We start from the raw sequence: 23,441 nt of genomic DNA, 5'->3' as shown, positions 1-23,441 counted from the left end.
CTTTAGATTGAAATAGTGATGTGGCCAATGCAATCATATCCATTTAACCAATATTTTAACTTTCTATGCATAATAAGCAGAAGCACATTTAACCTACTAAGAGAGTGAAAGAGCTCATTAAATACATTTAATAATCTGCTTAAAACCCCACTTCATTATGGTTCTATAATATTTAATCCAACTGCAGTTAACATAAACAGTGGCGTTAAACCATTCTCATGGATTATAGCTGATGTTTGTGTTGAGCTGGAATTACTGCTGGTCAAAACATTGGACCTAATTCAGATCTGATCGCAGCAGCAAATTTGATAGCTAATGGGCAAAACCATGTGCACTACAGGGGGGGGGGCAGATATAACATATGCAGAGAGAGTAAAGGCCCGTACACACTGGCCGATATATCGGACGTTCTTTTGAACGGCCGATATATAACGCGGGTCCGTCGGCCAGTGTGTACGGTTCACAGACGTATCGCGTCGGCCCGCAGCGCAGCCGACGGCTAATATATCTACCGATATATTGGCGCGTCGCTGTGTGTGTATGGCGATCGGCCTACCGCCCGTACACATGCTGCGGCGGCCGGCAGTGATTGACAACTGAACTGGGCGGGCGTGTTTACACGCCCGCCCAGTTCATGACGTCAGTCCCCGACGGATCGGGCAGTGTGTATGCTCCACACACTGCCCGATCCGTCCATAGATATATCTGCAGATCAATTGATCTGCAGATATATCTACTAGTGTGTACCCACCTTAAGATTTGGGTGGGTTATATTGTTTCTGTGTAGGCTAAATACTGGTTGCTATATTTTTACACTACAATTTAGATTTCAGTTTGAACACACCCCACCCAAATCTAACTCTCTCTGCAAATGTTATATCTGCCCTCTCCCCCCCCCCTGTAATGCACATGGTTTTGCCTATTAGCTATCAAATTTGCTGCTGTGATCAGATCTGAATTTAGCCCGTTGGTTCATCTGAAAGCAAGAGCAAATGTATGGCCTCGGTGACCCGTAACTTTGTTTGAAACAAAGTGCATAACCCAGAATCTAATGGCAGAATATGGAGCCATTGCTATACTGACCTGCAGATCAAGAGTATTGCAAGAGAAATAATTAAATCATGAAACCAGCTCTGTAGGACATATATGAACAAAAAAAAATAACCATAGAGCAAATGTGATAGGGAATGTAAGGGATGATGTACCAAGCAGTGAATAGAGTGGAGAAGTAGAGCAGTGGAGAAATTGCCCATCAGCTTTGAGGTAGCACTTACCAAGTACATTCTAGAAAATGATAGGTACTGTATATGCTGAAAGGTTGCCATCGGCAACATCTCAGTTTGTCCACTTTTTCACTCTTTTCGCTGCTTAAATCCCCAAGATTGTAATCAAGCTAAATGTGGTAATTGGAGTTAGTTAAGGTAGCATTGGTATAGGAGGGTGTGATGATGGACTCTTGGTAGAGCTGTCTGGGGAAAGGAATGTTGTGAGCTTCAAAAACGGCAGCTAAAAGAGTGCTTAATCAAATAAAAAGAAGTACAAGTAAACACTCCAAAGGACTATAGGCCAGTACCCACTGGCAGATGCGGGAGAGATGTGTGCTGAGCATGCGGGGGGAGACAGGGGTGGCAGCGGGTGAAATGAGCGAACTGCTAGATTGGCCTGCACGGCAGGCCAATCTAGCACCAGCGATAGCGATGCGCGGGGCTGCGCATCGATATCGCTGTGGGAGCTACACACGGAGTGATCCTGCTTAAAATCTAAGCAATCTATTCAGATTGCTTAGATTTTAAGCAGTGAACGCTCCGTGAGTACCCCCCTTAAGACTAAATGAGAGATTTGCACAGCTGTCTCTTACAGTACCTCTTGGGATTCTGAGTCAAACCAAGTCCCGGTTTTAGATCTTTCCATAGTAACTGATCTTGGATTTTAAGTCCGAATTTCTTGTTTTGTACTGAATTACACTTAGGGTGGTTTTAGCAAAACCAAAACACGAGGGCCTGCGCACATTTCTAGTTCTTATAAGTTTTGTTTAGATATTTCTACTCTTTAACTGTATTATAGAACTGATCCAGTATTATTTCTTGTAGATGGTTACAGGGGCTTGCTGTTATCAATTTAAAAATAGGAATTTAATTACCTATTTGTAAATCCTTTTCTCGTAGTCCGTAGAGGATGCTGGGGCCCACATTAGTACCATAGGGTATAGACGGGTCCACTAGTATCCACTGGCACTTTAAGAGTTTAATAGTGTGGGCTGGCTCCTCCCTCTATGCCCCTCCTACCAGACTCAGTCTAGTAACTGTGCCCGAGGAGACGGACAACTTCGAGAGAAGGATATTACACAGATAGTGGCGAGATTCCCCTCAGCTCACACATACAAGGCAATCCAAGCAAACCAGCTTGAAAAATCATCAACGGCTGAACAATATTACTTAACGAAGTAACAAAACAGTACTTAACCAAGAAAGAAGCAGTACTGAACGAAGTAACCACTGCAGGATCACGAAGCGCTGGGCGGGCACCCAGCATCCTCTATGGACTACGAGAAAAGGATTTACCGGTAGGTAATTAAAATCCTATTTTCTCTTACATCCTAGAGGATGCTGGGGTTCACATTAGTACCATGGGGATGTACCGAAGCTTCCAGAATGGGACGGAGAGCGCGGAGGCTCCTGCAGAACTGATTGACCAAACTTCATGTCCTCAGAGGCCAAATTATAGAACTTGTAGAACTTTGCAAACTTGTACGACCCAGACCAAGTAGCCGCTCGGCAAAGTTGTAAAGCCGAGACACCACGGGCAGCCAACCTGGAAGAACCCACCTTACGAGTAGAGTGGGCCTTAACAGACGTAGGACACAGCAATCCTGCCATAGAATACGCATGCTGGATAGTGAACCTGATCCAGCGAAAGATCATCTGCTTAGAAGCAGGACACCCAAGTTTTTGGGGATCATACAGGACAAATGGAGAGTCCGGTTTTATGTGACGAGCAGTCCTCTTCACATAGATTTTCAGAGCCCTTACAACATTCAAGGACTTTGATGAAACAGAGGAGTCAGTAGCAACTGGCACCACACTAGGTTGGTTGATATGAAATGCCAACATAACCTTCGTAAGAAACTGCTGATGTGTCCGGAGCTCAGCTCTATCTTCATGGAAGATCAAGTAGGGACTCTTACAAGACAAAGCCCCCAACTCCGGCACACGTCTAGCAGAAGCTAAGGCCAACAAAGTGATAGCCTTCCACGTGAGAAACTTGACCTTAACCTCCTGTAGAGGTTCGAACCAATCCAATTGGAGGAATTGTAATACCACGTTAAGATCCCAGGGAGCCGTAGGTGGCACAAAGGGAGGCTGGATGTGCAGAACCCCTTTCAAGAGAGTCTGAACATCAGGGAGGGAAGCCAATTGTTTCTGAAAGAAAATGAATAGGGTCGAAATCTGGACCTTTACTGATCCAAACCTCAGGCCCATATGCACACCTGCTTTTTTCCTATCTTCCTCAGGGAAGGGAAAAGCAACCAGAACCCTTTTTGGAATCTGGAATTTTCTCTCCGGGTTTTCCCTGGATTTTTCAAATATAGCGTTTAATTCTTTAGATGCAGGGAAGGTTAGCGAGGCTTTCTCATTGTCAGTAAAGTAAGCCTCCTCAACCTGCTCAGGTGTGGAGTCATTAATGTTTAACACATCTCTAATGGCCTCAGTCATGAGTTGCACCCCCTTAGCAAGGGATGCCACCCCACTCAGTACCTCCCCATCACAATCTGCAGTATCAGAATCGGTATCCATGTTATCTTGCATAAGTTGGGCAAGTGTACATTTCTGTGGGAACATGCTAGGGGATTTTGCAGTAATAGGGGCAGAGCCTGACCAAACTGCCATAGACACAGAGGCGGATTGGCCATAGGGCCTACAGGGAAGATTCCCGGTGGGCCGACGCACCCATGGGGCCTGTTTTGTTTGAGTACATGTGGTCCTTTTTATAGACATAATGAATAAGATGCCAAACAATTTGCATATATGAAAATGACTTTGCCACTTAGCCTGTGATTGCAGATGATCTAGTGTATGTTCTGTCTGCCTGCTTGGCTGACATATAAGATTGAGTAAATAGTGATTGGGATATGGTTGGTGTAATAAGCAAGAAAATATATCTTTCTAAAGCATTATATAGTTTCCTAAATTCTAAAGATGTATCATATAATGCAGTGGTTCCCAAACTTTTTTGAATCACGGCGCCCTAGAATATCAGAATTTTTATCACGGCACCCCTAGGCCAAAAGTTTCTTATTGGGAAATTTATAAAAAAATATGAAATTAAGTAAATTATGTTTATATGTCATACTTAGGTTCAGTTATGTGGTGAGGGACAAGATTTGCTTCTGTTTGTACACATATTTTATGATTGGCAGCCACAAGTAGTAGTTTTGCCTATTACATGTATAATAAATTTTTTGAATTGGTCCTAGACCACCAACCCAAGGCACCCCTGCAAGTGTCCCGCGGCACCCCAGGGTGCCACGGCACACAGTTTGGGAACCACTGATATAATGTGCTCATAATATTTAATTTTATTTCCTTTTAACTTCCCCTTGATGCTGGACATCCCCACTATCTAGAAAGTCTTGAGGGGAGGATGCTGCTGCCATGGCCCATGGCTAGACCTTACACCTCTGGTGCTGCCCAAGTGGGGCCACTTGTACATTTTTTTTCCAGGGCCACTTTTTGTTCCCAATCCGCCCCTGCATAGACATCTTCAACACCTGAGTTTCAGTCTCAGTATTAGCTACCCTAGTAGAGATCTGAGAGATCATTCCTTTGATAGAGGTCAACTACTCAGGTTCAACAATAGGGATCTGAGACAAAGCATTACAATCCTGTGTACATGGAATGGATCCCTCCTGAGAGGAAACAACTTCTGCAGCATATGACACAGAGGCCCTCATTCCGAGTTGTTCGCTCGTTCTTTTCCTTCGCATCGGTGCAATTTTCCGCTAACTGCGCATGCGCAATGTTCGCACTGCGGCTGCGCCAAGTAAATTTGCTAAGAAGTTTGGTATTTTACTCACGGCATTACAAGGTTTTTTCTTCGTTCTGCTGATCGTAGTGTGATTGACAGGAAGTGGGTGTTTCTGGGCGGAAACTGGCTGTTTTATGGGAGTGTGTGGAAAAACGCGGGAGTGGCTGGAGAAACGGGGGAGTGTCTGGGCAAACGCTGGGTGTGTTTGTGACGTCAAACCAGGAACGACAAGCACTGAACTAATCGCACTGGAAGAGTAAGTCTCGAGCTACTCAGAAACTGCAAAGAAAAATCTTTTCACAATATTGCGAATACTTCGTTCGCAATTCTGCTAAGCTAAGATTTACTCCCAGAGGGCGGCGGCTTAGCGTGTGCACTGCTGCAAAAAGCGACTAGCGAGAGAACAACTCGGAATGAGGGCCAGAGTCTCTAGACATGGCTATGTGAGATACTAAACACCAACACACACAAACACACACACAGGGAAATGTCCGATACAGTTTTCCCCCCAAGTATGCCACAGAGAGACACAGAGATTGGAGCCAACCCACACACAGCGCTTTCTGAGGTAGAACTAATGTAACTACCAGCGCTGTCTGTGTACCTTAATAGACTACACAGAGTTTACACAGCCTCCCACCCCCTTCTACAACCCCCTGGTACCACACAGGATAGTTGGAGTTGCTTGGAGGGACAGCTCTCCCTGTGAGAAGGGGAATAAAACAATAACTGTTTTTATATTATATGTGTTTAACTATTTTCTGTATATTCTCAGTTTTACACATTTTAGCAAAAAATAGAATAATGACAGCTTCCCGTTAATTGGTCATGAATCTTTGCTTCTGTTGGATATACATTGGTAAGTGAATATATGTTTCATTTTTCTTGAGAAAAAAATGTATATTGAAAGATGTGAAATATTAAACTTATTAAATACACTTTCGTATTCATTATTGGAATTGTATTTTTTTACCATAAACCTCATATAGTCTGAGGATTGTCCGTAATCTTAAACCATAACATCTTAACACTTAAATATAAATAAAGACACGGAGACTTGAATTTAGCAGAAAAATGTTAGCTATTTATTTAAATAAACTAATAACTAATGAATAATTAATCTAAAGTATGTTGGCTAGAAAGAACGGCTAAAATAACCCTATCCCATGAACAAAACCTATCCTATAAAAAACTGAAGTAAACCATCTAACACACAATAGGTATCCGCTCAACCTCCATCTTGACTACCCACCCGTGTGTCAGGTTCGGTTTGGTTTGTGTCCCCGGAGGGGGCGCTAGTGGGTCAGTGGAGGTAGGAAGGAAGAAGTGAGGAGAATGGATTGGATTTCTGCGCATGTGCGCAAATGTTGATTTATTGAATGAAAAGTAAAACAATATTGCAGCAGGAATACTTGGAGAAATAAACAATAATAAATGCAATGGGTATGGTGCAGCGTGGAAGCTGAGAGTCTATGGCAAAACAGTGAGAGTCTATGGCAATATGCTGGTATGGGAACCAGAGATGATTAAAACGTGGAGCCAGCAGAGGTGATGATATTGGTAGCAAACCTGGTAGCAGATGCAGAAGACTTGATGCAGGGTTCACAGTGCTATTAGGAAAGCACAGGCAGCTTGCAAGCTGATTCACAGGAGAGGTGATGAGCTGCACCTGGAGATGGAGTCTCTACAGCTGAGGCTGAAGCACCCTGTGTTGGAGACTGGTGTGAAGCCTGTAAATGAATGCAGGAGTTGCTGATGCTTGTAGTTCCACGGAGCTGTAGTAGGATAACCAGGAACATGGAGTAACAAGCAGGTAACCAGGAACACGGAGGAACAGGTAGGTAACCAGGAACACAGGGGAACTGGAGACTGGAACACAGGAACTTGCACACTGAATGTCGCAGGAGAGCTGGAGGGGTTGCTGGAACTTGTAGTTCCACAGGAACACTGGAACAGCTGGAAACTGGAACAGAACTGGAACAGCTGGAAACTGGAACGGAACTGGAACAGCTGGAACTGGAACGGAACGGGAACAGCTGGGACCTGTAGTTCCACAGGTCCAATATACAAGGATATCTCTGTAGACAGAGGATTGCAAACAGGAACCGCCTGTTCACAGAATGTGACGAGTTGTCCAAGGCGATGAGACTGAGCCAGGAACTGGAGTTTAAACACCTTGGTCTGTGATGATTGGATGATCTCTGTGAGAATACACCCTGCTGGATTGGGTGTTCAGATCAGCTGTGAGTTAACTGGAGCTGGTGATTAACCGGGAGAATAACACTGTAGACAGTTAATGCCATGCACTGCTGGTTGCTGGCTGGGATCAGTAGTGCACCGGGAGTAAATGCTGTTTAACTAGAAACACTGTGTATTCCAGGCTACTGGCTGAAACCAGTGGTTACCAAAAGATAGAACTGGTTAGGTGGAACACAGTGAGCTGTGGGCTGCAGGAGACTGAAGACTGGAACTGCTGGAACCTGTAGTTCCACAGGTTCAATTCACAGGGAATACTCTGAAAACAGAGGACTGAAGCCAGGAGACCCCTGTTCACTGGAAGTGATGCAATGGAGACTGCGGATTCCTGACAGTACCCCCCCTTTTATGGGTGGGCACCGAACACCCACACTGGGACTTGGAGGAACCTTGAGAAACACAAAAGCAGAGGTCCTCAAAAGTCTTCCCAACTTTCATCATCAGAAGACAGATTTTCCTCGTCAGAACAAGTAGACCATTTATGGTCATTTGAGACAGAATTTACTTCCTGGGAAAAGGCATAGCTAGGAAGGATAGAACCTCCCATAATGTAACTTGAGTCTTTATCAACAAACTCACTTTCAGAGTCAAAGTCCAGGTCTAGTGTGGTCATGGGAGCCTTTTGTTTAGGAATAACATTATCTGAGACAACCTGTGGACCAGTGAATTTGAAGCTATATGAGACACCAGGACTAGGGGTAACGGCAGCATAGCCAACACTTACATCAACAGATGGTAGACTTTGAACTGGTTTTTGAGCTCTCCAATTCTTGTAATTCTTGAAATCTCTGATACATTGATTCAACAGAACCTGATCGTGTTTGGAAAGAGTTGAGTCGAAAAACTGAGAACTGGAAGACTGATCAGAAGACTGGGCAGATGTTGAATCCGGGGAGTCAATACTTTCAGAAGTGTTGCTGTAGGATGGAGACACGGAAGTATATGCAACTTTAAAATCTGAAGTCTGAGAACCTTGTCTTGACTTTGCAGCTTGGAAATCTTTACTAGCTTGGTCTAATGTATCCTGATCTTGCACAGACAGAGATGTTGGAGAGGATTTAGCAGTAGACAAACTGTTGACAAATTGGCCAGAATGCCCAGATGACTTTGAATGCATAAACTTTGGAGCAAACTCCTGTTTTACGGCTTCGCAGAAAGCGGGAAGATCACTCAGTAGCGGATCTTTAGATTCAATGAGAGGATTCGCCCAGTCCAGTGCTCTACCTTTGAAGAACAGGAGGAAGTATCTGATTGCATTGGCTGGAGTAATACTCACTGAAGATCCTGACTCAGTAAAAGCGAGGTATTGGCTCGCCACTGCACGGAACTGAGCATAGTCACCATCAAAGTAGACTGGAGCTTGTGTATCTAGTGGACACTTGGAAGGCTGAATGTCAGTTGAAGTCTCAGAAGACAATGTAGGACACTTGAGAGTAGAGGACTGGAATAAGCATTCAGAAGCAGGAGTAGAATCAACTTGAAATGCTCGAGGGTGGAGAGAGGACGTCATCTCCTGGATTGACTGACGGGAATTCTCAGCTGAGGTTGACAGAACGCTAGAAGCTTCATCTTGGGGTGAGATGCTTAGAGCCTCCATCTGGGTTGAGGCAACTGCAATATCTGCAAGAACTGTAGACTCTGGACATAGCGACAGGAGTTGCTTACTTGAAACACTGGAGAGAACCACACCGGGTTCAGAGGAACTGGAATCGGCAGGAACAGATGGCTACTTTGGACAAATGGATGGATCCAGGATTTGTACAGGACTACTTGAATTGACTTGAACTGAAGGAGGTTGATCTGGACAGACAGATGAGACCGGATTGGGTCCAGAAAAGCTTGAACCGGCTGGAACCGGAGGAGTCTTCGGACTGACGGATAGGACCGGATTTGATCCAAAGAGACTGGAATCGGCTGGAACCGAAGGAGGCTTACTGGAATCGGCTGGAACCGAAGGAGGCTGATCCGGACAGACGGATGGGACCGGATTGGGTCCGGAAGAGCTTGAAGCGGCAGAAACCGGTGGAGTCCTCGGACTGACGGATAGGACCGGATTTGATCCGAGGATTCTGGAATCGGCTGGAACCGAAGGAGGTAGCCCATCATTGGAGCCACTCAGGCTGGCTGGAACCAGTGAAGACTTTGGACCGACGGCTGGAACCGGGCTAGGTCCATTGACACTTGACTCTGTATAGACAGAATCCGGATGTTCTGATGATCCCTCTTGGAGTGGTACTGAGCTGGTAGCACTCTCTGAAGTTGGCAAACAAAAGTTCATGTCTGTATCTGTGGCTTTAAGAATTCCTCCTGGGATCTTGGCCCTGGATTCCTCACTTGAGGCTGAAACTCCAAAGACCCCTCCTGGGGTTAATAGATCAGACACACTTCTTTGAGTTGCATGCCTGGATGCCACTTCTGAAACCTGAACATCAGATACCCCTTCTGGGGTCACAACATCAGATGCCCCACCTGGGGCTGTAGACACAGACGCCCCTTCTCGGGCTGTAAGCACAGATGCCCCTTCTCGGGCTGTAAGCACAGATGCCCCTTCTCGGGCTGTAGGCACAGATGCCCCTTTTCGGGCTGTAGGCACAGATTCCCCTTCTCGGGCTGTAGGCACAGATGCCCCTTCTCGGGCTGTAGGCACAGATGCCCCTTCTCGGGCTGTAGACACAGATGCCCCTTCTCGGGCTGTAGACACAGAAACTTCTTTAGTTATGGGTAACATAGATAGTCTCTGTTGATTTCTGAACTTGGGATTGGGTCTATTTGTCACAGGACCCCAATCGTAGACTTTTTGGACACTCCTGTCCGGGGTAAAGGAACTTGAAACTGTAGAGGATACGTTGGAAGGTTTGCAGGTGAAAACACTGTGATGTTGGGACCTGTCACCAACTTTTGAGTTGCGGAAGGAACAGTCCTTAATAAGATGACTAGAACTCCCACAGTAAAAGCAGAGGTGAAGCTGCTTGCGATGCTGGCGTTCAGCTTCCGTGAGTTTGGAGCGCGGGTAGCTCTGGAATCTGCCCTCTCTCTGCATAGGAGAAGAGACTTTAGTTTGAAGAAAAGTTGACACGGAGGTCGCACTAGTCTCAGTACTTTGAGCAGTACTCTTCACTGCGTTTAAAGCACCACCCAGGATTTCTGGCATCATTGGAATGATTTTTGTTAGGAGACTTTGAAGTTGTTCCAATAGATGATAAAGAGTGCTTATTGGTTCAGAGTTCACAGCAGACAACAAAGGAGTCTTGAAGCTTTCAAAGGAGGAAGTCGCTCTCTCAGGAGAATTAGCTGTGAAGGGAATGCCAAAGGACTGACTTGAGCAAGATCCATCCACAGGAACGGATTGTGCAGGGAAAGTTGAAATGACTGGAGCAGGAGTGACTTGAACAGGAACTGGAGAAACAACAGAACTTGGAAGGGATTGCTGCAAGGTATCCAAACGGATAGACATTCCCTGTAGAAACAGGATCACTTGTTGTTGTGCAGCCTCATAATCCTTGAGTCGTGACACCAAACTCTGGAGTATCCCTGACCCCACACTCTGACCACCATCCGGGTCCATGGGCCTTGGACAAACTGTCAGGTTCGGTTTGGTTTGTGTCCCCGGAGGGGGCGCTAGTGGGTCAGTGGAGGTAGGAAGGAAGAAGTGAGGAGAATGGATTGGATTTCTGCGCATGTGCGCAAATGTTGATTTATTGAATGAAAAGTAAAACAATATTGCAGCAGGAATACTTGGAGAAATAAACAATAATAAATGCAATGGGTATGGTGCAGCGTGGAAGCTGAGAGTCTATGGCAAAACAGTGAGAGTCTATGGCAAAACAGTGAGAGTCTATGGCAAAACAGTGAGAGTCTATGGCAATATGCTGGTATGGGAACCAGAGATGATTAAAACGTGGAGCCAGCAGAGGTGATGATATTGGTAGCAAACCTGGTAGCAGATGCAGAAGACTTGATGCAGGGTTCACAGTGCTATTAGGAAAGCACAGGCAGCTTGCAAGCTGATTCACTGGTGAGGTGATGAGCTGCACCTGGAGATGGAGTCTCTACAGCTGAGGCTGAAGCACCCTGTGTTGGAGACTGGTGTGAAGCCTGTAAATGAATGCAGGAGTTGCTGATGCTTGTAGTTCCACGGAGCTGTAGTAGGATAACCAGGAACACGGAGTAACAAGCAGGTAACCAGGAACACGGAGGAACAGGTAGGTAACCAGGAACACAGGGGAACTGGAGACTGGAACACAGGAACTTGCACACTGAATGTCGCAGGAGAGCTGGAGGGGTTGCTGGAACTTGTAGTTCCACAGGAACACTGGAACAGCTGGAAACTGGAACAGAACTGGAACAGCTGGAAACTGGAACGGAACTGGAACAGCTGGAAACTGGAACGGAACTGGAACAGCTGGAAACTGGAACGGAACTGGAACAGCTGGAAACTGGAACGGAACGGGAACAGCTGGGACCTGTAGTTCCACAGGTCCAATACACAAGGATATCTCTGTAGACAGAGGATTGCAAACAGGAACCGCCTGTTCACAGAATGTGACGAGTTGTCCAAGGCGATGAGACTGAGCCAGGAACTGGAGTTTAAACACCTTGGTCTGTGATGATTGGATGATCTCTGTGAGAATACACCCTGCTGGATTGGGTGTTCAGATCAGCTGTGAGTTAACTGGAGCTGGTGATTAACCGGGAGAATAACACTGTAGACAGTTAATGCCATGCACTGCTGGTTGCTGGCTGGGATCAGTAGTGCACCGGGAGTAAATGCTGTTTAACTAGAAACACTGTGTATTCCAGGCTACTGGCTGAAACCAGTGGTTACCAAAAGATAGAACTGGTTAGGTGGAACACAGTGAGCTGTGGGCTGCAGGAGACTGAAGACTGGAACTGCTGGAACCTGTAGTTCCACAGGTTCAATTCACAGGGAATACTCTGAAAACAGAGGACTGAAGCCAGGAGACCCCTGTTCACTGGAAGTGATGCAATGGAGACTGCGGATTCCTGACACCGTGAAGGCGGTCCAGCAGATGTATACCAGTCAACGAAGGTGAGCGCACCTAAAAACCAACCACCAAACGACCTCCAGGCAACTTCTTTAATCCAACAAATAGTTAACTTGCCGTTCTTTCCCACCAACAGCGAAGTTCTGCTCAACAGAAACTACGCTGCACTACCATACCCCTAAGCCAAAGAACCAACCACCGAAAACAGATCCTCAAGGAATATACACAATCCCTGTCTAGTCAAGTGAACCCCATCTGGTCTAAACAAGTAAAAGCACCGGAACTTGATCCGTTGGTGCCAAACTACAGCACCGCCATGAGCCACCACAAACTTAGCAACCGCAGAATTGACCTTCCGCCGAGAAACATCGATTGCCTTACAATCCGCCACTCCTCGCCAACACAAATGTGGCACTATACAAGACCAGATGAGCCTACAGCCCGGCCAAGCACCCGCAATCACCTGCAAATCACGAACAATGGCCAATCTAAGATTCACTGCCTTCCTCTTACCGAGGTCGTTCCCACCTAAGTGAATCACCAACAGTTTGGGCAGCCCAAACCGCCTAACCTGCTCCAGAAGTTTGGCTTTCAGATCTTGCCACAGCATACCCCGCACTCTTATCCACCACACGTCATCCGACCTGACAAAGCTTGGAGCCCCCTCCGAAGCCATAAACTCGGCTGCCCCAAAAAAATAGGAGTGACCAATAACCCAAACACCAAACTCATCCTCCCGCCAACCTATAATGGAAAGGCAGACAAACAAATGTGAATATGCAAGGTAAAATCAAGCCCAGACCAGAACATGAACCCACTACTAGAACGAGTATCAGCCAAATAGAAAAATTTAATTGAGGGCTATGAATTTCCTCTTGGACAAGCTTCAGGCCAATCGAAGAAGAAGGGACAATAAAAGGTGAATGCGGTGGTGGGGGGGGGGTTAGGGTTGAGGGGGTAGGGTTTGGGATCATACAGAATAACTCGGCTGGAGGTGAAACGTAAAAATCTGCTGAGGAACTTTTAATTAGATGTCAATTAGCCGAATTTAATGAATTAAGCCAAATCAGTCTGTCAGTTCAGGTAAAAAATCGCAAAGCACTCCAGACCCCAACTGCCAGCAGTGGCGAGTAGCTAGCCATCCGAGTAGGGAGGACAGGGGAGACAAACAAAACAGCACGAACAAACTGAACTAAAACGCATAAACAGTCAAACGAACAAAATGTTCGTAGTAAACAACAACTCGCTTAAGCAACAACGGGCCGAATGTAACGCTTATAGGAAGCCGACTTCCAGAGTCCCAAAGCCTTAATTTCGACCACAGCGCGCCCTGCAGATGCTGCGGAAGTGGCAGCCCCAATTCTAAATGAATGTGAACCAAAGTCCCGTGGATAGAGGCCCAAACTGGACAGGCAGTGCCGCATCATCCAAGTAAATTGGTATTTCGTCAATGGCAACCCATCGTAGTGCAGAAGCCAAGACCCTTCTAATAAGGGCCTGACCTCCGCGTACCGATTAGCCAATGCCACCGGACAACATTCCCCATTACATGATGGTGCCAAAGTGATCCAATGACCTTTACCCATCTGATCAGTTTTGGAGCGGTGCAGCCGGCACAGCACGGACCCCACACCCACGACAACATCCGCATGCTGCATAATGGCATCCGACTTTTTAGAAGCTGCGACCAACTCAGAGACCCTAAACACTCCATGGAATGCCATGGGAAAAGTAAATTGAAATAAAAGCGCTTCAAAATGGGAGTCCGCCACCCCCGCCACCTGCACCAATGAGGGAAGGAAGCAGGGATGCATCAATAGGGCGCCTACAATCAGGAGGTACCGGTTCGGAGCGGGCCCAACCCTTAAGAGCCTTCGTTAAAAGGAAACTCTTCGTAAAATCCGGAACACCCTTTAGTTTTGAGAAAAAGGATATCCCAGCGAGGTACTGAGACACCACGGTTCTCGATCTACCCATTACGAAGAGTTGCCAAACGAAGTCCAGAAACAACCTCTGACCCCTCTTACCTCTAGGCTCTTGGTTATGGGAAAAGTCTTCCCATTCCTTCCAGGCCTGACGGTATCCCATGAGAGTGGATGAAGCAAAAGATAGCTTGGCTAGCCCTTCCAATCCGCCTCGATGACCTGCCAAACATAAGAAGGGCAGGGCAAACCCGCTGAATCAGCCTCCGGGGCCAAGAAATGGAACCTATCCCACTGCTCCCTGGACAATGCGTCCGCGATCCCATTATCAACCCCGGGGACGTGCTGAGCCCGAAACAGAATATTACAGCGCATGCAAGTCAGCGCTAGCCGCGACAATACCCGCAGGACTCGCAGGGCTTTAGCCCTTTGGTGCACGACCCCCAAATTATTGCAATGAAAAAGAATACTGCGATCACGAAGACGTTCCCCCCAAACTTCCAAGGTAACCATGATGGGGAAAAGCTCCAGCAACAACAGGTCGCTGGTCAGCCCCTCCCTTGACCAAGCCTCGGGCCACGAAGCCGCGCACCAAGCCCCGTCCAGGTAACAACCGATCCTCGACGAGCCCACCGTGTCCGTGAATAATTGCAAGTCGAAATTGTCAACGAGTGGGGCCATCCAGATCAGAACACCATTGAAGTCCGCCAGAAACGAAACCCACACAGCGAGGTCTCTCCTAATCTCAGCAGATAAATGGACAAAATGGTGCGGCCTGGACACCCCAGCCGTGGACCGCTCCAACTTCCGACAAAAAATCCTACCCATAGGAATCACCCGACAGGCAAAGTTCAACAGCCCCAGCAGAGATTGAGCCTCCTGCAACGTTACTTTACACCGCTCCAAGCACTGCACTATGGACTCCCGAAGCTTAGCAACCTTGTCCTGAGGCAGCCGGCAAGTACCTGCGATAGTATCGATCTCGATACCCAAAAACGACAAACAAGAGAGAGGCCCCTCCATTTTATCCTCGGCCACAGGTACGCCAAAATGCCTCAACAACGCACGCAGCGAGAACAGGTCACCACAACGAGGAGAATTCGCGGGCCCCATACACAAAAAGTCGTCAAGATAATGCGCAATCCCGCAACCTCCGCAAGAAAACTCCACACACCAATGTAAAAAGGTACTGAACTTCTCGAAAAAGGTACACGAAACGGAACACCCCATAGGCAAACACTTGTCTATGAAGTATTCCTCCCCGACGCGGAAACCCATGAATCTGAACGACTCCGGGTGCAATGGAAGTAAGCGAAAGGCCGATTCAACATCAAGCTTAGCCATGTGGGCCCCAGGGGGCCACAGTCCTGTACCATGCCCAGCGCCTCCTCGAAAGACTGATAAACCACCGAACAATACTCCGGTGGAATTGCATCGTTAACCGAGGACCCCGATGGATAAAACAAATGCTGAATGAGCCGAAACTTCCCTGGGGCCTTTTTGGACACCACCCCCACCGGGGAAATTATTAAATTCTCCACTAGTGGCAGCGCAAAGGGGCCCGCCAACCTACCCAGGCGAACCTCCTGCTCAACCTTTTCCCAAAGTATCTCGGGGAAATCCCGAGCAGACTACTGGTTCCTGGCGGCCCGAACTAGAACCTCCCCCTCCACCGGCAATCGAAAACCCGACGCAAAACCATCAAACGAAAAATTTGTGTCGTCACTGTTTGGATACCACCTCAACCATTTGAGCATGGCCTCCAAACAAATCGGTGTCGGCGCCCTAGCTAGCGGCTACCCCCCTCAGCTGTCTTGCCGGCCGCGCCCCCTGCCGCCTTAGCTCCCTGTCGCCCAGCCCGAAAGCAATTTTGAAGCTGGGTGGGATCCATTACAGCGCAAACAAAGGTGTCGAAAATGCCAACGCTGACCAAGGGGGCACGCAGAATTGTTAAACGTGAAGCGCGTCCCCTTCGCCTGTGCATGCTGTGCAGAACGGGTCGCACCCAAGGGCATCGCGGAGCAGATGCCTCAAAAGCGGGCCGCGACTGATTCGCCCCTGTGGGCTGAGAAACGGACACCCCTTTAGAAGCCTGCTTCATATCCTGCGCTCTTGTGACCCTAAGCCATACCTCCACATCCTTGCACCCGAAGTCAATGATGTGCAGGCAATCATGCTTCTGACGGAACTGTTTGTCATAATGCAGCTACGTATCGTCCTTAGACTGGCACTGCATGTCATGAACAATGTGTATGTACCTGATGATGTTGATGTGCTCTTCAGGCCGATCCTCCAGGTAGCATGCCGCGAACACGCAGAAACCCGCCAACCCATTGTCGTAAGAGCGGAAGGCCTCCGCCCCAATACCGCCCTTCGTAAGTGCTTCCTTACCTTCCCTCTTGGTATTGTCAGTCAAAGTGAAAAGGTCGACGTATTCCCCCCGCCGAATCTTTTTCCTGCAACTCTCCCGCAGACCCTGCAACACTGCCGTGTAATCGCAGTGAACCATGCCCTGCAAATTATGCCGTCTCCTGTCACTATGAGAACCACTAGCAACCCTACTTTTCTTATGCCGCTTATCTCGGTGCCGCGTCTCATGTCGCGCATATTTGCAAGCCCTCTTCTTAGCCTTTGTGGCAATACTAGCTGCCGACTGCAAAGAAGATGAAGAGGAGGAAGACCTACTGGACCCATGGCAGAAAGAGTAAGAAGAAGACCCGCCTGACAAATCGACCATATCGTCCTCCCACTCACCTGGGGTCCCGCCTCCCGATGGCGAAACGTCCTCCACAACCGGCTCCTCCTCCCGATCATCCCCCGCATCTGAATCTGAAAAAGAACGGAAAGCCGCCCCGGGAGCCGAAGATCCCCCTGCAGGAATGAAAGCAGATGTCCCTGCGGGGGACAGGGCAGTGCCACCCAGCAACACAGCGGCGGAACCTAGACTGTGGAACGCATGAAGAAATTGCACCATGGCAGAGCCAGAAGTACCAGGGAGAACCGCCGCATCGACAGAAGCGGGTACCGTGGAAATTCCACCCGGGGACACAGCTGACAAAAACGGCACAAACGCAGCCATCATAGCTGACATTGCAGCCGCAATGGCTGAGGGATCCGGAACCGCAGCCGAAGCCCCAATGGTCCCCCCGTCCCCTGGGTCTGAAGCAGGGATGGCCCCCACAGCGATGCTATGCCATCCCGGCCGCCCCCGACTGGGACCGCCGCCAGCTGACCACCCAATCTCCCCCCACAGTGGACCACTCTCCCCAGCACCGCCCTGGCTCCCCTGGTCTAGGGAGCCGCCAGAGACTCTCAGCGGTGGAGGGCACAGAGACCGCATGCGCGCGTCCCCGCGCCTCTGCAGCTGGCGGGGGATTCCCGCCAGTTGACACTCCCGCTGGCTCCCCCTGCCGACCGCATGACCTGGTCCGCCTCCGGCCGCCTCCCCTCTCCTCCGGCACCCGCGGCATCAGCGGGGAAGGGTCGCTCACACGCGCCACTGCGCGCCCGGGGAAGGGCACCCACAGCAGCACTGGCAGCCGCAGCATCGGCCAGGAGCGCAGCGCTCCGGCCAGGGGGACCGCACTGAGAGGGAGAATCATCCCTATAATGAGCAGGTGCACGAGAGGAGCGGCGGGGACGGGGCATGGCGGCCACACTATGAATCCCGGGAGGTAAATGGGTAAACAGGAGGGGCCTTATAGGGGGCATCAAGTAGAAAATGCACACAGCAAGAAGGTATACACACTATCAAATAAAAACAGGGGCAAGCAGCACAACACAGGAGAAAGGGGGGAAGAGCACTTACCCCTACCACGAATAAAGCAAAAGAGGCTGACCCAGCTCCTTCACCAAGCTCAAAACCCTTTCTGCCCACCCCCAACGTTCACTCCAATAGGCTACCAGAATACTCCCATAATGCCTTACTGTCCTGCCCCCAGCTTAACTGAGGTTTAACCCACTCCTCTCCTATTCTGTCAATTCTTTCTCCGTATTTGTGTTTCTTCAGTCTTTTCTTGATTGTTATCCTATGATTTATTTTCCATGCTACTTTGAATTAAATCATCTGACCCATATCCTTCTGCTGCTGTAAGTGCAAATATATATTCAGCAGAAGAAACCAGTTTTCCCTTTGTACAGGGCTGCCATAATTAAACGTACCTATTCAGAGTCACCTGTAGCTCGATCTAACAATCAGAAAGCCACCAAATTTGTTAGGGAGACTAATTAAGACAGCAGTAGTTTTTCAGGACCTCACACAGGCCAGGTTTTCCATGTCACCTACAGCAGCAGGTGCACAGGTGTAGTCATTACTCACTGACACATTTTAAAACATTCCCAGGTGGAGCTAATTATTTCACTTGCGATTCTGCGAGGAGACCTGGAAAACATGAACTGTTCGGGGTCCTGAGGACCGGTAGAAGAACCAGCAAATAAAATTTTAGCACAAAAAGTCGTCATTAGGGATAATGGGGGTCATTCCGAGTTGTTCGCTCGCTAGCAGTTTTTAGCAGCAGTGCAAACGCTATGCCGCCTCCCACTGGTTGTTTATTTTAGCTTAGCAGAAGTGCGAACGAAAGGATCGCAGAGCGGCTACAAAATAATTTTGTGCAGTTTCAGAGTAGCTTCAGACCTACTCAGCGCTTGCGATCACTTCAGACCATTCAGTTCCGGATTTGATGTCATAAACACGACATGCATTCGCCCAGCCACGCCTGCGTTTTTCCTGGCACGCCTGCGTTTTTTCGGACACTCCCTGAAAACGGTCAGTTGACACCCAGAAAGGCCCACTTCATGTCAATCACTCTGTGGCAGCCAGTGTGACTGAAATGCATCACTAGACCTTGTGTGATACTACATAGGCCTTTGTGAAAGTACATCGCGCGTGCGCATTGTGCTGCATACGCATGCGCAGAAGTGCCATTTTTTTGCATCATCGCTGCGCAGCGAACATTTTCAGCTAGCGATCTACTCGGAATGACTCCCAATATGGTGCTGCTCAATGTGAAAACAAAATGAAAATGGACAAATTAATAAAAAGGCTAAACTGTAATGAACGATTACATTTATTGTGTTACACTAATGATAACACAGAGGGCCTAATTCAGACCTGGTCGCACGCAAGCTATTTTTTTCACTGCTGCAACCAGGTAATCACAGACCAGAAATTTTGGGGCTCGGTACAGTGATATCTCTGGTTGCCCACTTAAGTGTAATGGAGTTTGCTGCACTATATAAGAAACTGTCAATAAAAATAAATAAAAAAAATTATATATATATATATATATACAATGCACAAAATGGTAAGCTGCTCAATCAGATTGTGATGTCACTCAGGTGCTAAAAGGGAGGGGTAATTCTGTGTAGGAAAAAACAATATGTTCCCTAATGCACACCGAGTGAAAAATATTACTACATAATAGTCAGATAATACGGAGATCTTAGATGCGTATATCTGCAGATATAGGGTTAAGCCCCCAGGCCGATCGACAAGGCTTCTCCGTCACTGGGGGTCCCTAATACTAGGTGTGGGTCCGGGGTGCAGGACCCCATAACGTCGGCACAGGTCGGCTACCCCAGGTCAGCACACAGGTGAGAATTAATAAGGGTTAATAATATTAATATTTATACACATATATATGTATATCTCTCCTTCCTCCCACACACCCCAGTGACTCCATGATGCATTCCCAGCTACCCCACCTCAACCCAAAGCCCTGTATCCCCTAACCAATCCACTCTTACACTGGGGGGGAGACTAACCGGTGCTGCACTTTCCAGTATCCAGACCCGAACACCGCAGCAGGTCCTAATTCTGTGGTTTTGCTGGGGTGCGCTCCCTGGATCACTACGGGTATTAGTCCTTTGTGTGGAAAGGAAAAACTCTCCGCACTGGATAATTGATCAGCAGTACTTCCTTGGTACAGTAAAGCACGATGTCCTCAATGAAAGAAACAATAGATAGTGAAGTTCCGTAGGGATCAGTTTGATTATCAAAAATTTCAATCACATAGGAGTATAATGTAAAGGAAATTTTAATCCGCCTCAGTGTGGCGGACCTACGTACCGGACTTAGTGGGGTGTCTACAGTGCCCACCCAATTACGCTTGTAGTATCCCTTCCTTTGTCCCGCAGATTCAAATAAGGTTCTTTCCTAGTCCACCTTTATCTCTCCATCCAGATAAAGGATTTTCATGGGTAGGAAAAGAAAATCAATATATAGTGAAGTATTGCTTAAGTTCAAATATAAAATTAGTTTATTCAATAAAGTGCAGAAAAGGTACTCGTTAAAAAGCTAGACGTCTAGATCAAAAAACAGCTTAAAATCCACCACAGATTAGTGGACCCACGTACCAGAGGTTGTGGGGTGTCACAATGGCCCACCCTAACAGCGTTTGCAATGTAGCTCCCCGGGGTATATAGCAGCAATCAGCGTGTTCCCTCTGGCTCCAGTAGGTCCCTCCAATCAGTCACCAACGCGTTTCTGCCCTCAGGGGGCCTTTCTCACCTTGAGCTACATTGCAAACGCTGTTAGGGTGGGCCATTGTGACACCCCACAACCTCTGGTACGTGGGTCCACTAATCTGTGGTGGATTTTAAGCTGTTATTTGATCTAGACGTCTAGCTTTTTAACGAGTACCTTTTCTGCACTTTATTGAATAAACTAATTTTATATTTGAACTTAAGCAATACTTCACTATATATTGATTTTCTTTTCCTACCCATGAAAATCCTTTATCTGGATGGAGAGATAAAGGTGGACTAGGAAAGAACCTTATTTGAATCTGCGGGACAAAGGAAGGGATACTACAAGCGTAATTGGGTGGGCACTGTAGACACCCCACTAAGTCCGGTACGTAGGTCCGCCACACTGAGGCGGATTAAAATTTCCTTTACATTATACTCCTATGTGATTGAAATTTTTGATAATCAAACTGATCCCTACGGAACTTCACTATCTATTGTTTCTTTCCTTGAGGACATCGTGCTTTACTGTACCAAGGAAGTACTGCTGATCAATTATCCAGTGCGGAGAGTTTTTCCTTTCCACACAAAGGACTAATACCCGTAGTGATCCAGGGAGCGCACCCCAGCAAAACCACAGAATTAGGACTGAACTTTCTTGGGAAATTGATAACCATCCCAGCTGGGAGACTGCAGCACCTTTGAATTGAAGCGCCATCTGTACATTTGTTTCTGTGTATTACCGCAGCAGGTACCATGTGGCCCTCATACCCACCAGAAGTGGCCAGCGTAGGGCATAGGAATGTCCTGTAACTGCCTGCGATAGAGCTGGACCGGAGCTAGAGCTGCACAGTCACTATGTGTGAGAGGCTCCTGTCATTCTGAGACTACGCCCACACCACCTACAGCTCGCTGCCCTAATTGGACAAGATGGTTCACACCCCTGCCGGGCACTAAGTGGTGTATCCTTGGGGCCCCTCTGATCCTTTGGGCCCGGTACAGGTGTCCCCTTTGACTCACCTTGTCGCCGGCCCTGATTGGCTGTGCTGTGAGCTGCACAAACAAAAGTTTGTGCAGTTTCTGCACAGCCCAGGACTTAGCTGCTGTGACGATCCGGACAGGTGGTGACGTCAGGAATCCTCCTCTTAAACGGCTGGGCACGCCTGCGTTTTTCCGGACACTCCCAGAAAACGGTGAGTTGCCGCCCATGAACGCCTTCTGCCTGTCAATCTTCTTGTGATCGCCGGTGCGTTCGCTTTCTCCGTTAGATTCATCGCTGTCCGTGTTTTTTTCCCCCCACATAATATTCTGCAATACGCAGTAACGTCAGCTCAACTTTGGTCAATCTTTCATTCTAGTTCCAGAGCAGAAGTGTAGCAAGGTGTCATGGTGCCTGGAACAAGGTATGTTTCGGCGCCCCTCTCCCCTGTACTGAATTGGGGGCATGGCCACCAGGGCCGGTTCTAGACCTTGTGACATCCAGGGCGAAAGTTTCCTTTGGCATGCCCCCCCCCACCACCACCACACACACACACACACACACACAAGGCAAGCATAGTGCGCGCCGGAGGCATGCAGCAAAAAATAGGAGCGTGGCTTCATAGGGAAGGGGCGTGGCCACAGTTATGCCCCCTGTAGTTATGGACCTAGTAGTTGTGCCCCCTGTAGCTGTGCCCTCTGTAGATTTGCCCCCAGTAGTTGTGCCCTCTGTAGATTTGCCTCCAATAGATGTGCCCCCTGTTGCTGTGCCCGGAGTAGTTGTGCCCCCTGTAGCTGTGCCCCAGTAGGTGTGCCCCCAGTAGTTGTGCCCCCTGTAGCTGTGCCCCTGTAGCTGTGCCCCCAGCAGGTGTGCCCCCTGTACCTTGGCCCCAGTAGGTGTGCCTCTGTAGCTGTGGCCCCAGTAGGTGTGCCCCTGTAGGTGTGCCCCCTGTATCTGTGGCCCCAGTAGGTGTGCCCCCTGTATCTGTGGCCCCAGTAGGTGTGCCCCCTGTAGCTGTGCCCCCTGGTAGCACCGAAAACACAAAATAAAATAAAAAACAAAACCAACAAAAAAATACTCACCTGCCCGCTTCTGTTTCCCGACTGCTGCTGGCCGCGTCTCTACCGTCCGTGCGTGTGACGCATGATATCACATGCAAGTCACGGACCGGAGGGGAGGAGGGAGGGGAGCGGAGAGGAGGGACAGGAGGGGAGGTGAGGGGAGGGAGAGATTTGAAGTAGCTCGGGCTTCCAGATGTCAGTGACTGACAGCAGCGGCTATGAGCTGCTTGCGGCCAGACAGAGGTTCCGGCGGAGTCGAGCTGCGGCGCCCTTTGCTGTCTTGGGCGCCTGGAGCTCGTGCTCCACTGGAACCGCCCTCCCTACGCCCCTGTTCCAGAGACAAGACGAAATTAGTGAAATAATCTACTATGAATCTTGATCAACTTGTAGCTTTAGGCGAGTCTTTATTTTTTAGTGGAGGCTCCTTTTTTCACATGGAAAATAAAAACACTGAATCTACCACAAGCAAGTCTTAAGAAAACTGTTCACAACTTTTACATATAACATTGACATAGGGTGAAGCAAATAAAAAAAAAGGAAGAAATGTCGCTTTTTAAATATAATGGTAAGTAAGGTAATTGTGACTGAAGAAGGATTTATGAAGTCATGTAATTACAGTAGTTATAATAGGTGAAAAATGGGTTACTATAAAGAAAGTAGAGGTAATTATGAAAGCAGCAAGGTGCCAAAATGAGTTTGTATTATACAAAAGTGATATTTGTTCATG

This window comes from Pseudophryne corroboree, chromosome 4 (genome assembly GCF_028390025.1).
Source record: "Pseudophryne corroboree isolate aPseCor3 chromosome 4, aPseCor3.hap2, whole genome shotgun sequence".
In the NCBI taxonomy this organism is placed as follows: Eukaryota; Metazoa; Chordata; class Amphibia; order Anura; family Myobatrachidae; genus Pseudophryne; species Pseudophryne corroboree.
Note: the sequence above shows the minus strand (reverse complement) of the source record.